The sequence below is a fragment of the Dasypus novemcinctus genome, chromosome 15, assembly GCF_030445035.2.
Source record: "Dasypus novemcinctus isolate mDasNov1 chromosome 15, mDasNov1.1.hap2, whole genome shotgun sequence".
Classification (NCBI taxonomy): Eukaryota; Metazoa; Chordata; class Mammalia; order Cingulata; family Dasypodidae; genus Dasypus; species Dasypus novemcinctus.
The window spans coordinates 99,573,022-99,586,864 of NC_080687.1; the positions used below are offsets into that span (position 1 = coordinate 99,573,022).

The 13,843-nt window shown below is 43.3% G+C and overlaps 1 protein-coding gene across 6 annotated transcripts in view; it reads right to left on the reverse strand.

The window, feature by feature from the left end:
• Positions 1-13,320, reverse strand: part of CAB39L (calcium binding protein 39 like) — a 428,008-nt gene extending 414,688 nt beyond the window's left edge. For 4 of the 6 annotated variants that reach the window (XM_071208298.1, XM_058276719.1, XM_071208291.1 and 1 more), the window contains exon 1: positions 12,278-12,503. The gene's annotated coding sequence lies outside the window, so the exon portion shown is untranslated. Of the gene's footprint in view, positions 1-12,277; positions 12,504-12,604; positions 12,705-13,220 lie in introns of those variants that run through there. The other 2 variants (XM_071208292.1, XM_071208293.1) reach the window with 2 other exon arrangements.
• Positions 13,321-13,843: the final 523 nt, after the last annotated feature.

Sequence of the window (13,843 nt, forward strand, 5' to 3'; positions counted from 1 at the left end):
ACAAAAGTGAAAAGACAGCCTCAACAACGGTAGAAAGTATTTGGTAACCAAATATCTGATAGCAGCCTAATATCCAGCATATGTAAAGAAATCCTATATCTCAAAAATAAAAAGACAAAAAACCCATTTAAAAAATGGACAAGTGATTTGAACAAACACTTCTCCAAAGAAGCAATACAAAAGGCTAAAAAGCATATGAAAAGATGCTCAACATCACTAGCTATTAGGGAAATGCAAATCAAAACTACAACGAGATACCATCTTACTTCCACCAGACGGGTGGACATTAAGGAAATCAGAGGACTAAGGTGTTGGAGAGGATGCGGAGTAATGGACACCCTCATCTACTGCTGGTGGGAAGGTAGAATGGCCCAGCCATTGTGGATGACAGTTTGGGATTTCCTCAAAAAACTAACTGTAGTTCTGTCATAAGACCCATCAATTCCACTGCTGGGTATATATCCAGAAACTGAAAACAAAGACAAAAACTGCTTATGCACAACAATGTTCATAGCAGCTTTATTCACTATTGCCAAAACTGGAATCAATCCAAATGCCCATGAAGAGATGAATGGATAATCAAAATGTAGTCTACACATACAATGGAATATTATTCAACTGTAGAAGGAACACAGTACAACACATGGGATAACATGAATGAATCTGAAGGGCCTTATGTTGAATGAAGCAAGCCAGGCATTGAAGGACAAATATTACATGACTTCTTGGATAAGAATTAAGTTAAGTGGGCCAACTCAGGGAGCTAGAGTCTGGAAGATAGGTTTACAGGAAATAGAAAGGGAGAAGATTGTGACCCAATGCCCATAGGGGTGAAATCTATGATAAGGTGTGAGTAGTTGTGCGGTGAAGGGATATGACAGGGGTGTAGGGATACTAATGGATTGGGTGGTGCAAGCTTGACAGGGAGCTTGGGTAGGGAGGATGGGTTGGATGGTCCATGGAAAGGGGGGAAGGGTTGGGGAAAGTAGCAGGTGAACACTGGGGATTGGCAGGTATGTGGTTGAAACTACAATGCTGAGAAAATTCTTTTGGCAATATGACAAGGAAGGGCTACTGGTTTAGGGTGTTGGATGGAGGTCCATTTGGGACAGGGCACACCTGGGACAGTCTTCTAGAGAAGGTGCAAGTGGTGATTTTGTCATAGTGTGTTGGAACAGTGGAGGGAGACCCACCTAATGAGTGGAAAAGAGTTAAACTCCCATACAGGGGAGCCTTGATATGTTCTCAAACACAGGGGAGAGTGAATCTGGACAGTATGGGTGGTTCCTAATAGGGGAGGACAGACTACTGTGTCAAGCCATCAGCATTGTTGCAGGAATTACAAATCTTGTCCTTCAAGGAGTGAAGCCTTGTGGGCACAGTAAGTCCTGCGGGAAGGGAGAGGGAGGAAAGGGATCAATGGAAGAGTAGGTATTTAGGGGGCAAAGGAAGTGTTCTGTCTGATCTTGCAATGATGGACATAGGCCATGTTAAATTTCATCAAAAATGCATAAAGGTATATGGTCTAAAATGTAAACCATAATAGAAATCACTGACCATAGTTGGCAGCTATGTTTTAATATTTGTACATCAGTTGCAACAAATGTACCATCCACAAGTGAAAAAGGTTCTTAACAAGGAAAGGGGATAAACGGGGGGATGTTGGGTATATGGGAGTCCCCTAGATTCTGTATGTGACTTTACTGTGACCTAAAACTTCTTTGAAGACAAAATGAAAAAGGTAAAATACTAGGAAAGTAATGGAAGAAAATGTAAGTGTACATATAGGACAACATATATTACAGTGATGAAAGGCAAAACTTAATTTTTTAACTATTTTTCATTTTTTAAATACCCCTTTTCTAATCTTATTTTAGTTTTAGTTTCCTTAATTATGTATTTTATTTCTGACATTTAAACCTACATTATTATTCCATTTTCCTATTAAGCAAATTTGAAAATATTCTTGGCTTCATTTTTTTTTTCTTTTTTTTTATTGACTTTGTAATAATATTACATTAAAAATATATATGTGAGGTCCCATTCAACCCCACCCCCCCCCACCCCCCCTCTCCCCCCCCAATAACACTCGTTCCCATCATCATGACACATCCATTGGATTTGGTAAGTACATCTTTGGGCACCTCTGCACCTCATAGACAATGGTTCACATCATGGCCCATACTCTCCTCCATTCCATCCAGTGGGCCCTGTGAGGATTTACAATGTCCGGTGATTACCTCTGAAGCACCATCCAGGGCAGCTCCATGTCCCAAAGACGCCTCCACCTCTCATCTCTTCCTGCCTTTCCCCATACCCATCGTCCACCATGTCCACTTTTCCCAATCCAATGCCACCTCTTCTATGTGGACATTGGATTGGTTGTGTCCATTGCACCTCTATGTCAAGAGGAGGCTCAGATTCCACATGGATGCTGGATGCAATCCTCCCATTTTCAGTTGTAATCACTCTAGGCTCCATGGTGTGGTGGTTGTCCTTCTTCAACTCCATCTTAGCTGAGTGTGGTAAGTTCTTGGCTTCATTTTTGAAGAAGTTTTAAATCACAAAAGGGTTATAACTATGGTAGGGGAGGACCATTGGTGTGGGGTGTCCGTGATGGGGGATACATGGGAGGAAGTTCACCAGGGGATATATACAAGGTAGATAAATATGTTCAAATGTTCATGGGCATTGCCACAGTGGGTAGAGATTCACACAATAACTGAAAGAATATTGAAGTCCTATCCTTGGGAGCCCTGCCACATTCTCTAATGCTACAGCAACAGTCCCCCAAGGAGCAAGGACTAGTGAAAAAGGATGGTCCATTGATATACCCTTGAGATTGATGACTATGCTTATGCACTTTTTGCTCTTAAATTTGCAACTTAGCCTAGTGATGTAGAATACCTAAGAGTTATTTCCTGAGAGCCTCCATGTAACTCAAATGTGGCCTCTCCCTAAGCCAAACTCAGCATATAAATGCATTACCTTCCCCCCAATGTGGGACATGACTCCCAGGAATAAGACTCCCTGGCACTGAGGGATTACTATCAAGCACCAGCTGATGATGCAACTAGAAAAGGACACTGAACTAAAGGGGGGAAAAGGTAAAGATACATGAGTTTATATGGCTAAGAGACTTCAAAGTAAGCCAGGAGGCCGTCAGAGATTTACACTTAAAATGTCTCTGCAGGATGTCATACTGCCAAAGCAGATGCTACCACAAATACTGGGACACCTGAAGGATCCAGAGATACCCAGCTCATATGTTCAGGGCAGATAGCTCCAGAGATTGATGCCTGGCCACTGGGTCCTACTTCAGAGTTTGTGCTCCTGAATGTGACAGAGTTGGACTCAAATGTGACTTCTCAACACATGCCTCTCCTACCTCTTTAATTTGAACCTATAGTTGATGCTGGAATTGGTAGGTGTACATCCGAAAGACTTGAATCTCTGGATGGTTCATGTGTCAGCTGGGCCCTGAGCCTCAGTGGAGGTGTAACACCTACTCTCCAGTTCATTGGCCTCACCCAGGACAACTAACAAGGAGGTCAGGATGGACAACCACCATACCAAGGAACTGAGAAAGTCAACAACTGCAGGCAAGAAAGTCTCATCTATTAGCCAAATGAGATCAAAGTCGCCTCTCAGGTAGAGTAGGCATCACCATTCCAGAATCCTCAGGATTGGGGAATAAAATATAGATTAGTGTGGACTTATTGGTGTTCTACTATAGACTTACTGTGGTTCTATCAATGGAAAAACTATTCATCAATGTGGAGATATTGGCCACTGATGGTGCTGAAATCAGGAAGAGGGAAAAAGAGGTATAATATGGGGGCATTTTCAGGACTTGGAATAGACCCGAATGACATTGCAATGACAGATACAGGCTATAGCAGTTTGATATTATGGATGAATTCCAAAACAAAATATTGGATTATGTATGTAAACTGATCTTTTTGGGGGGCATATTAAATTATGTTGGATTTATAGGTTTACTTGATTAGGTAATTATGTTAGACACTTGTGCCAGAAGGGCACTGAGTCCCCACCCTTTGGTGAGCAGGGACACACAGATAAAAGGCAAGGCAAAGGACAGAGTTAAGGGTTCTTAATGTAGTAGTTTTGATGTTGGAGTTTGATGCTGAAGCTGGAGCCCTGGGAAGCAAGGAACCCTGAACCCAGAGAGAAGCAATACCCTGCAAGGGAAGAAACACAGGAAGCCTGAACCCTTGCAGATGCCAGCAGCCATCTTGCTCCAACACGTGAAAATAGACTTTGGTGAGGGAAGTAACTTATGCTTTATGGTCTGCTATCTGTAAGCTCCTACCCCAAATAAATACCCTTTGCTAAAAAACAACCAATTTCTGGTATTTTACATCAGTACCCCTTTGCCTGATTAATACGCAGGCCATTATATATTCTGCTATAAACTACGGAATTGAGTGCGAGAGAGTGTAAACTACAATGTAAACTATAATCCATGCTTAGTTGCAATGCTTCAAAATCTGTTCATCAATTGTAATGAATGTAGCGCACTAGTGCAAGAAGTTGGTAATGTTGGGAACAGTGGGAGGTGTAGGGAGTAGGGCATATGGGAATCTCTCATATTTTTAATGTAACATTTTATGTAATCTAGGGATCTTTTAAAAATAAATTTAAAAAGGACACAAAGGCCTCTGAGCTGACTACAAAGGGGTATCCAGGGGTTTACCATCCCCGGAAAGGGGAGAGAGAGGGGCAGTGCCTAAGGCTGACAGCTTGTGACCCACAGTTCTGGTCTGCTGTGTCCCACCAGCCCTTCCAGGCTGAGTGGGACCACACTGTTGTCTACCTTGGGACACTAAACAGGCCTGGAGAAATACAACATTCTCAATTTCCCTCTCTTATAGCTGGCACTGATTGTTGAGGATGGACCTTCCCAGGAAACAGGGAAGAGAGGGACAAGATCTAAGGCTGACTTGGGTTTTGACTCACAAATTTGACCTGTTGTGTCCCATGGGCCCTTCCAGGCCAGGGAGGCCTTGCCATTGCTTGCCTTAGGAGGCTGCAAGGGAGTAAAGAAATCTGACCCTCTCAATCTCCTCGATGAACGAGGACTAATTGTTGAAGATGCAGAAAGGAGTGGGACTATTTCTTACCCAGAAAATGGGAGGGGGTTGCCAGAGAAGGCTAGAGACTTTTTTATAAGAAAGTTCAAATTACAAGGCTCTTAGGCTCCAGGTAGGACCCTTTCAGATTGATCCAGGCTGTGTTACAGCAAAAACACTCTAAACAGGCATTGAACTGAGAGGACTGCCAAAGAGTGTCATCTGCTGGCAGAACTAGGTAGTACATGTGAGAAAATAAATGAGGCATTTTCTGACCTTTATAGCTTTCCTCCCAAGGCCCTAGGAAGTAGGTCTGCAACCCATTACTGGGTGCAGAGCACACCTTTGAGCAACTAACAGGGACAACCCTAATGATCCAGGCTGAATCAAGAATCAAAGAGCAACAGTAACACACTGCCTCCTGCCACTAAATCCCAACAAAAGACAAAGAAATTGAGCATCTGAGGAAACTACATACTAATCAGGTGCCTAGAATCAGCAAAAATTTATGATCCAGAAGAAGAAAATGGAAGACATAGCCCAGGAAAAGGAATATATCAAAGTCCCAGAAGAGATGCAGGATTTGAGAGAACTAATTAATGAGATGCGTACCTATTTCCAAAACTAAATTCATGAGTTGAAAGACAATATGGCTAAAGGGATGAATGACATCAAGAAGATGTTGACCAAGCAAAAATAGAATTTGAAATATGGAACAGAAAAGCAACAGAGCTCATGGGAATGAAAGGCACAATAGGTGACATCAAAAACACATTAAAGGTCTACAACAATTTCAGGCAGACTTGAAAGGACAGAAGAAAGTATAAGTGATACCAAACACAGAACAGCTGAGATTGAAGAGAGAAAAGAACAGAGGGAGGAAAAATGCAGAAAAAAATTGAGCAGAGGCCCGGGAGATGAATGACAACAGAAAACACAACAACATACATGTCATGGGAGTTCCAGAAGGAGAAGAGAAGGGAAAAGGAATAGAAAGAGTATTTAAGGGAATAGTTAAAATTTCCCAACACTCACAAAAGGAATGATCCTGCATGTCTAAGAAGCCCACCTTATCCTAATCAGAATAAATCCAAATAGACATACTCCAAAACATATATTATTCAGAATGTCAAATGTCAAAGATAAAGAGAAACTTCTGAGAGCAGTAAGAGAAGCAAATCATCACATACAAGGGATGCCCAGTAATAGTGTGGATTTCTCATCAGAAACCATGCAGGCGAGAAGACAGTGGTTATGATGCAATTAGGAGACTGAAAGAAAAATAACTGCCAGCCAAGAAGTCTGCACCCAGCAAAACTGTCCTCCAAATATGAAGGTGAGTATAAAATATCCACAAACAGAAACTAAGAGAGTTTGTAAAAAAGAATCCAAATTGCAGAAAATAATAAGGAAGCCATGGAGCCTGAAAGAAAAAGAAGAGAAAAGCCTGTAGGAGAGTAGAGAAAAAAGAAGAGCAGAAAGGATAACCAAGAGAAAAAAGACAGACCAAAATATGACATGACACATGAAAAGCAAAGAATAAAATGTAGGAAGTAAACAATGCATTTACAGTCCTAGCATCGATTGTTAATGGATTAAATGCACCAAACAAAAGATATAGATTGACAGGATGGATAATAAACACATGAGCCATCCATATGCTGCTTATAAGAGACCCACCTTTGACTCACGGATAAAAACCAGCTAGAAGTAAAACGTTGGAAAAAGACACTCCATGCAAATAGTAACCAAAAAAGAGCAGGGACAGCTATACTATTATTGGACAAAACAAACTTGAAGTGAAAAAAAGTTATGAGTCAGAGAAGGTCATTATATATTAACGAAAAGGCCAACCCACCAGGAAGATATATTTATGCACCTAACCAGGGTGCCCCAAAATACATAAGACAAACTCTGTCAAAACTGAAGGGAGAAACAGGCATCTGTACAATAATCACTGGAGAGTCTAATACACCACTCATATTATGAGACAGAACAACTGGACAGAAGATCAACGAGGAAACAGAGAACTTAAAGAATAAATGAGTTAGACTTAACAGACACACAGAATGCTACATCCAAACGCAGCACGTTATACATTCTTCTCAGGTGCCCATGGATCCTTCACCAGGATACACCACATGTAGGGCACACTGCCGGTCTCAATACATATGAAAAGACTGAAATTATACAAAGCACCTTCTTAGAGCATAATGGAACAAAATTGGAAATCAAGAATAGACACGAAAAAGGTAACTTTGCAACTTGTGGAGTCTAAACAACACACTCTTAAATGATCAGTAGATCAAAGAAGAAATTGCAAGTGAAATCAGTAAATGTGTAGACAAATGAAAATGAGAACACAAATTACCAAAACAGCAACCGATACAGCAAAGCCAGTCTGGAGAGGGAAATTTATAGCCCTAAACACCTATGTTAAAAAAGTAGAAAGAGTTAAACTCAAAGACTTAACTGAACACCTAGAGAAAATGGAAAAAGAACAACAAACCAATCCTCAAAGCAAGCAGAAGGAAAAAAATAATAAAGATTAGAACAGAAATAAATGAAATTGAGAACAACAACAACAAAAAATAGATAAAATCAAAACCAAAAGCTGGTTCTTTGAGGTCAGTAAAATTGACAACTCGCTAGCAAGATTAACAAAGGAGAAAAATAGGTAAATAAATACAATCAGAAATGCAAGGAGGGAAGTAATGACTGACCTCACAGAAATAAAAAGAATCAAAAGACAATACTATGAGAAACAGTATGCTAACAATGACAACCTAGAAATGGGCAAATTCCTAGAAAGGCAGAACCAATCTACACTGACGCTACAAGAAATACAAGAATTAACAAGCCAACCACATTTAAAGAGACTGAATTCATCATCAAACACCTCCCAACAAGGAAAAGCTCAGGACCAGATGACTTCAGAGATGAATTCTACCAAGCATTTCAAAAAGAATTAACAACAATCCTGTTTAAACTCTTCCAACATGATGAAGAGGAGGGAAAATTACCCCACTCCCTTTATGAAGCCAACATCACCCTAACACCAAAGCCAGATAAAGACACTACATGGAAAGAAAAGTACAGACTCATCTCTTCAATGAACACAGAGATGCAAAAATTCTCAACAAAATATTGGCAAATTGAATCCAGCAGCATTATCGAAGACTTACACATCACGACCAAGGGGGATTTGTTCCTGGTATGCAAGGCTAGCTCAACATTAAAAAAACCATCAACATAATACGCCACATTAAAAAAAATTGAAGGGAAAAAACATGATGATCACAATAGAGACAGAAAAGGCACTTGACAGGACCCAGCATTCTTTCCTGGTAAAAAACACTTCAAAAGGTATGAATAGAAGGAAAATGCCACAATAGGATAAAAGGCATATATGAAAAACCCACAGCCAACATTGTACTCAGTGGGGAAAGGTTGAAAGCTTTCCACCTAAGATCAGGAACAAGACAAGGATGCCCCCGATCACCATTGCTATTCAACATTGTACTACAGGTTCTAGCTAGAGCAATTAGAGAAGAAAAAAAATTAAAGGCATCCAAATAAGAAAAGGGGACGTAAAACTTGCACGACCAGCAGATGACATGATCCTATATTTAGAAAATTCTGAAATGTCTACAACAAAGCTACTTGAGATAATAAATGAGTTCAGCAAAGCGGCAGAATACAAGATCCACATGCAGAAATCAGTGTTCTTGTACAGTAGTATTACACAATCTGAGGAGAAATCAGGGGGAAGATTCCATTTACAATAGCAATAAAAAGACTCAATATGTAGGGAACAACTTAGTCAAAGAAGTACAGGACCTAGACGTGGAAAACTACAAAACAGTGGCAAAAGAAATTTAAAATGATCTAAACAAATGGAATGACACTCCGTGTTCATGTACTCTAAGACTAAATATCGTGATGATATCAATCCAAACTAAATTGATTTATAGACTCAATGTAATGCCAATCAAAATTCCAACAGCCTAATTGACAGAAATAGAAAAGGCAATTACCAAATTCATTTGGAAGGGAAAAGGCACCCAAGTAATCAAAAGCATTCTAAAAAAGAAGAGCAACATGGGAGGAATTTCACTGCCAGACCTTGCAACATATTACAAAGCTACAGTGGTCAAAACAGCAAGGCACCGGCATAAAGAGAGACTCGTCGATCAGTATAATAGAATTTAGAGTCCATAAATAAACCCTCACCTCCACGGTCAACTAGTTTTTCAGACACCTACCAAGTCCATGTTAATGGGGAAAAAGTCCCTTCAATAAATGGTGCTGGGAGACCTGGATATCTATAACCAAAAGAATGGAATGGAACCCATATCTTACATCCCATACAAGAATCAACTCAAAATGGATCAGAGACCTAGATATAAAAGTAAAACTTTTATATCTACCATAAAACTGCTTGAAGAGGGAAGCAGACTTGGCCCAGTGGTTAGGGCATCTGTCTACCATATGGGAGGTCCACAGTTCAAACTCGGGCCTCCTTGACCCGTGTGGAGCTGGCCCATGCAGAGTGCTGATGTGCGCAAGGAGTGCCGTGCCACGCAGGGGTGTCCCCTGTGTAGGGGAGCCCCATGCTCAAGGAGTGTGCCCCATAAGGAGAGCCGCCCAGCACGAAAGTAAGTGCAGCCTGCTCAGGAGTGGCACCGCACACACGGAGAGCTGACACAGCAAGATGATGTAACAAAAAGAAACACAGATTCCCATGCCGCTGACAACAGAAGTGGACAAAGAAGAAGATGCAGCAAATACACATGGAGAACAGACAACCAGGGTGGGAGGGGGGGGAAGGGGAGAGAAATACATAAACAAATCTTAAAAAAAAAAAACTGCTTGAAGAAAGTGTAGGGAAACATCTTAAAGACCTTGTGCTACATGGTGGTTTCTTGGACCTTACACCCAAAGCACATGAAACAAAAGAAAAAATAGATAAATGGGACCTCCTCAAAATTAAACACGTGTATACCTCACAGGACTTTGTCAAAAGGGTGTAAAGGCAGCTGCCTCAGCAGAAGGAAATACTTGGAAATCACATGTCCAATAAGGGATTAATATCCATGATATGTAAAGAGACGTTACAACTCAAAAATTAAAAAAGACTCAATTAAAAAATGGGCAAAAGACATGAATAGATATTTGTCCAAAGAAGAAATACAAATGGCAAGAAAAAACATGAAAAAGTGTTCAATATGAGTAATGATTAGGGAAATGCAAATCATAACTAAGAGATATCTTTTCACACCAATCAGAATGGCCACTATTAAAAAGTCAGAGAACTACAAATGTTGGAGAGGATGTGGAGAGACAGGAACTCTTACAATTGGTGGAAATACAGAATGGTACAGCCACTGTGGAGGACTGTTGGGCAGTTCCTAAAGAAGCTGAATATAGGGAAGCAGACTTGGTCCAGTGGTTAGGGCATCCGTCTACCACATGGAAGGTCCGCAGTTCAAACCCTGGGCCTCCTTGACCCGTGTGGAGCTGGCCCAAATGCAGTGCTGACGCGCACAAGGAGTGCCCTGCCACGCAGGGGTGTCCCACACATAGGGGAGCCCCACGCGCAAGGAGTGCACCCCATAAGGAGAGCTGCCCAGGGCAAAAGAAAGTGCAGCCTGCTTAAGAATGGTGCTGCACACACGGAGAGCTGACACAAGATGACGCAACAAAAAGAAACACAGATTCCCACGCCACTGACAACAACAGAAGCGGACAAAGAAGAAGATGCAGCAAATAGACATAGAGAACAGACAACTGGGGCAGGGTGGGGATGAGGGGAAATAAATTTTTTTTTTTTTTTTAAAAAGAAGTTGAATATAGATTTGCCAGCGACCCAGCACTATCACTATTGGGTCTACACCCAGAATTGAAAGCAGTGATACAAATACACATCTGCACACCACTGTTCATAGCAGTGCTAGTCATCATGTCAAAAGCTGGAAAGAAGCCAGGTGTCCATCAACTGACAAATAGATAAACAAACAGTGGTATATTCCCACAATGGAATATTATCCAGTACTTAAGAAGAAATAGGCAAGTGGATTTGGCCAGACAGATAGGGCGTCTGCCTACCACATGGGAGGTCCAAGGTTCAAACCCAGGGCCTCCTGATCTGTGTGATGAGCTGGCCCACGCACAGTGCTGATTTTCCCAAGGAGTGCTGTGGCACGCAGGGGTGTCCCCCACATAGAGGAGCCCCATGTGCAAGGAGTGCGCCCCATATGGAGAGCCGCCCAGCGTGAAAGGAAGTGCAGCCTGCCCAGGAGTGGTGCCACACACATGGAGAGCTGACAGAAGAAGATGACGCAACAAAATGAGGTACAGATTCTGGGTGTCACTGATAAGAATACCAGTGGACACAAGAAGAACACACAGAAAATGGACACGGAGAGCAGACAACTGGGGTGGGGTGGGGAAGGGGAGAGTAATAAATGAAAAATAAATCTTAAAATGAAAAAAAGTCCTAAAACATTTGACAACGTCAACGAAACTGGAGGACATTATGTTGAGTGAAGGAAACCAGACACAAAAGGACAAATACAATAAATACGAGATCGCTATGAACTAAATATGTTATATAACATACTGTATGATTCCATTTATATAAAATGTAACTATAAATCATTTTATAGAGGGGGGAATAAAAGTATCTGTGCAAGAATAGCTAAAAAGGGGAGCTGTGAACAGTAGGGGAAGCACAGATGGAGAAGGGATGGATTTACCTTTTTATTATTATTGAAATTAAGAAAATGCGCTAATAAGATTGAGATGATGAATGCACAACTATGTGATGGTGTCAAACACCACTGATTGTGCGGTGAACTGTATGTATGCTTTGTTGATATGTATCAATAAAAATGATTTGTTAAAAAAAAATGACAAACAGCACTTAAAAATGGGAATCTATGTAAATAACACTTTCACCAGAGAAGAAACATTCAATTCTTTCACCAGTAGGGAAATACAAAATAAAATCTGCTATGACTTATCATATAGACATAGTAAAATGGCTAAAATCAAGAAAGATAATACCAACTGTTCACGAAGATGTGGAAAACCCGGAGTTCTCATACATTGCTAGTGAGAATGCCAAAAGGTGCTACCACTTTCGGAAACATTTTGTCAGTTTCTTAAAAATATAAACTTACATCATTGTTGCTAGTTCCACTCCGCGGTATCTATCCACGACGACTTGCTGTACCATGATTCCCACAGCAAGTTCAGGGCAAGTTCACGGCCGCCAAAACTGGAGAAACATACAAACGCCTGTCACCCGGGGCTGGGATGAGAGGAGGTGGTACATGGTAAACAGCTGTGCAGCTCTAACTAGGTAACTGCACTCAAGTAACTGTCACAGATGAACAAGTTATCCGTGTTTGGAAAAATGCCAAAGACTGAAGCAGGCCCCCAGTCCCCCGCCCACGCCCCCGCTCCCCCGCCAAGGGCGCCCCCACGCCCCTGGCGACAAACCGCACACAGAGGGCAGGGCCTGCGGGGCCGCCGCGCACAACCGTCCAGCGAGCGGGAGCTTGGGCGGCCGCGGGCCGGGCGCGCCCTCAGCGCCGCGCGGGGACGGCCGCTCGCCCGCTTTTCCGCGCTGCCGGCGGCCCCGCAGCCCCGCGCCCCGCCCCGCCCGCAGGCCCGCGGGCGCTCCCCGCCGCCCGCCCCGGCGCCGCCAGGTGGCGCCAAACACGTCCCGGGCTCCGAGCCGGCGCAGGCGGGCGTCTGAGGAGGGGCCGCGCGCTCCGCCTGAGGGTTCCGGGCCGGCGCTCACTAAGCGCCCCCCGCGGGGATCCCCGCACACCGCACACCGGGGGCCCCGCGGCGCCTCAGCCGGCCGCAGCACCAGGTCAACGGTCAGACGCGAACGGGGAATCTCGGGGGGCGGGGCCTCGGGGGCGGGGCCTCGGGGCGGGTTGAACGCCCAGGGGCGGGGCTAAGCGGTGGGGATGCGGCTGCGCGGCCAGCAGCTGGGCTGAGCGCCCGGCCACGCCCTTGCCAGGAGCCCCGCCCCCGCCGCGGCCCGAGGCGGACCCGCGCGCACTCGGGGCTCCTGCGCGCTCCCGTCCCACTAGACTTCGGGGCCCCTACCTGCGTCCTCCAGGAGGAGGGTCTCCGCACCCCCGAGATCCGGCTAGCGCCTGGCAGCCACGCAGGTCCCCCTGGCCAGGAGTGGGGACGCCTCCCGGGAAGAGCTGCCGGCTCCCCCTATTGTGAGGTCAATATTCTTCTACATCAAAGAAGACTGAAGCTCAGGGCGCAGCGCAATAAAGGGCAGCAGGGGGTGCGTTGGGTGGGGGGGAACGGGGAGTCTCATTGTAAACAGATGGTTACTGGCTCCTTTTCAACTAAAGGTCATGATTCTAGGACCCAAGATGATAAAAATATTTAAAATGAACAGAATTATTGTAGTTTCCCAAGATACACAGGATTTTAAAGTGGAAACTCTTCAAGGGAAATTAAGACCTATGAAATGCTATGATTATAAGTGAATCAACACTTGGAATATTTTAGAGCAATACTTGGGACAAGCTGTCAGTAACTCATCTTTCAGGACTTGTGTAATCACTCTAAACAGATTATTCCTGTAATGTCAAAAAACTATCATATAAATGGAAACTTGAAAAAAAGTTTTACTTCCTTTTTTTTTAAGCTACCTTGAGCACAAAAAATGTTACATTAAAAAAATGAGGTTCCCACGCCCCCGTCCCCCA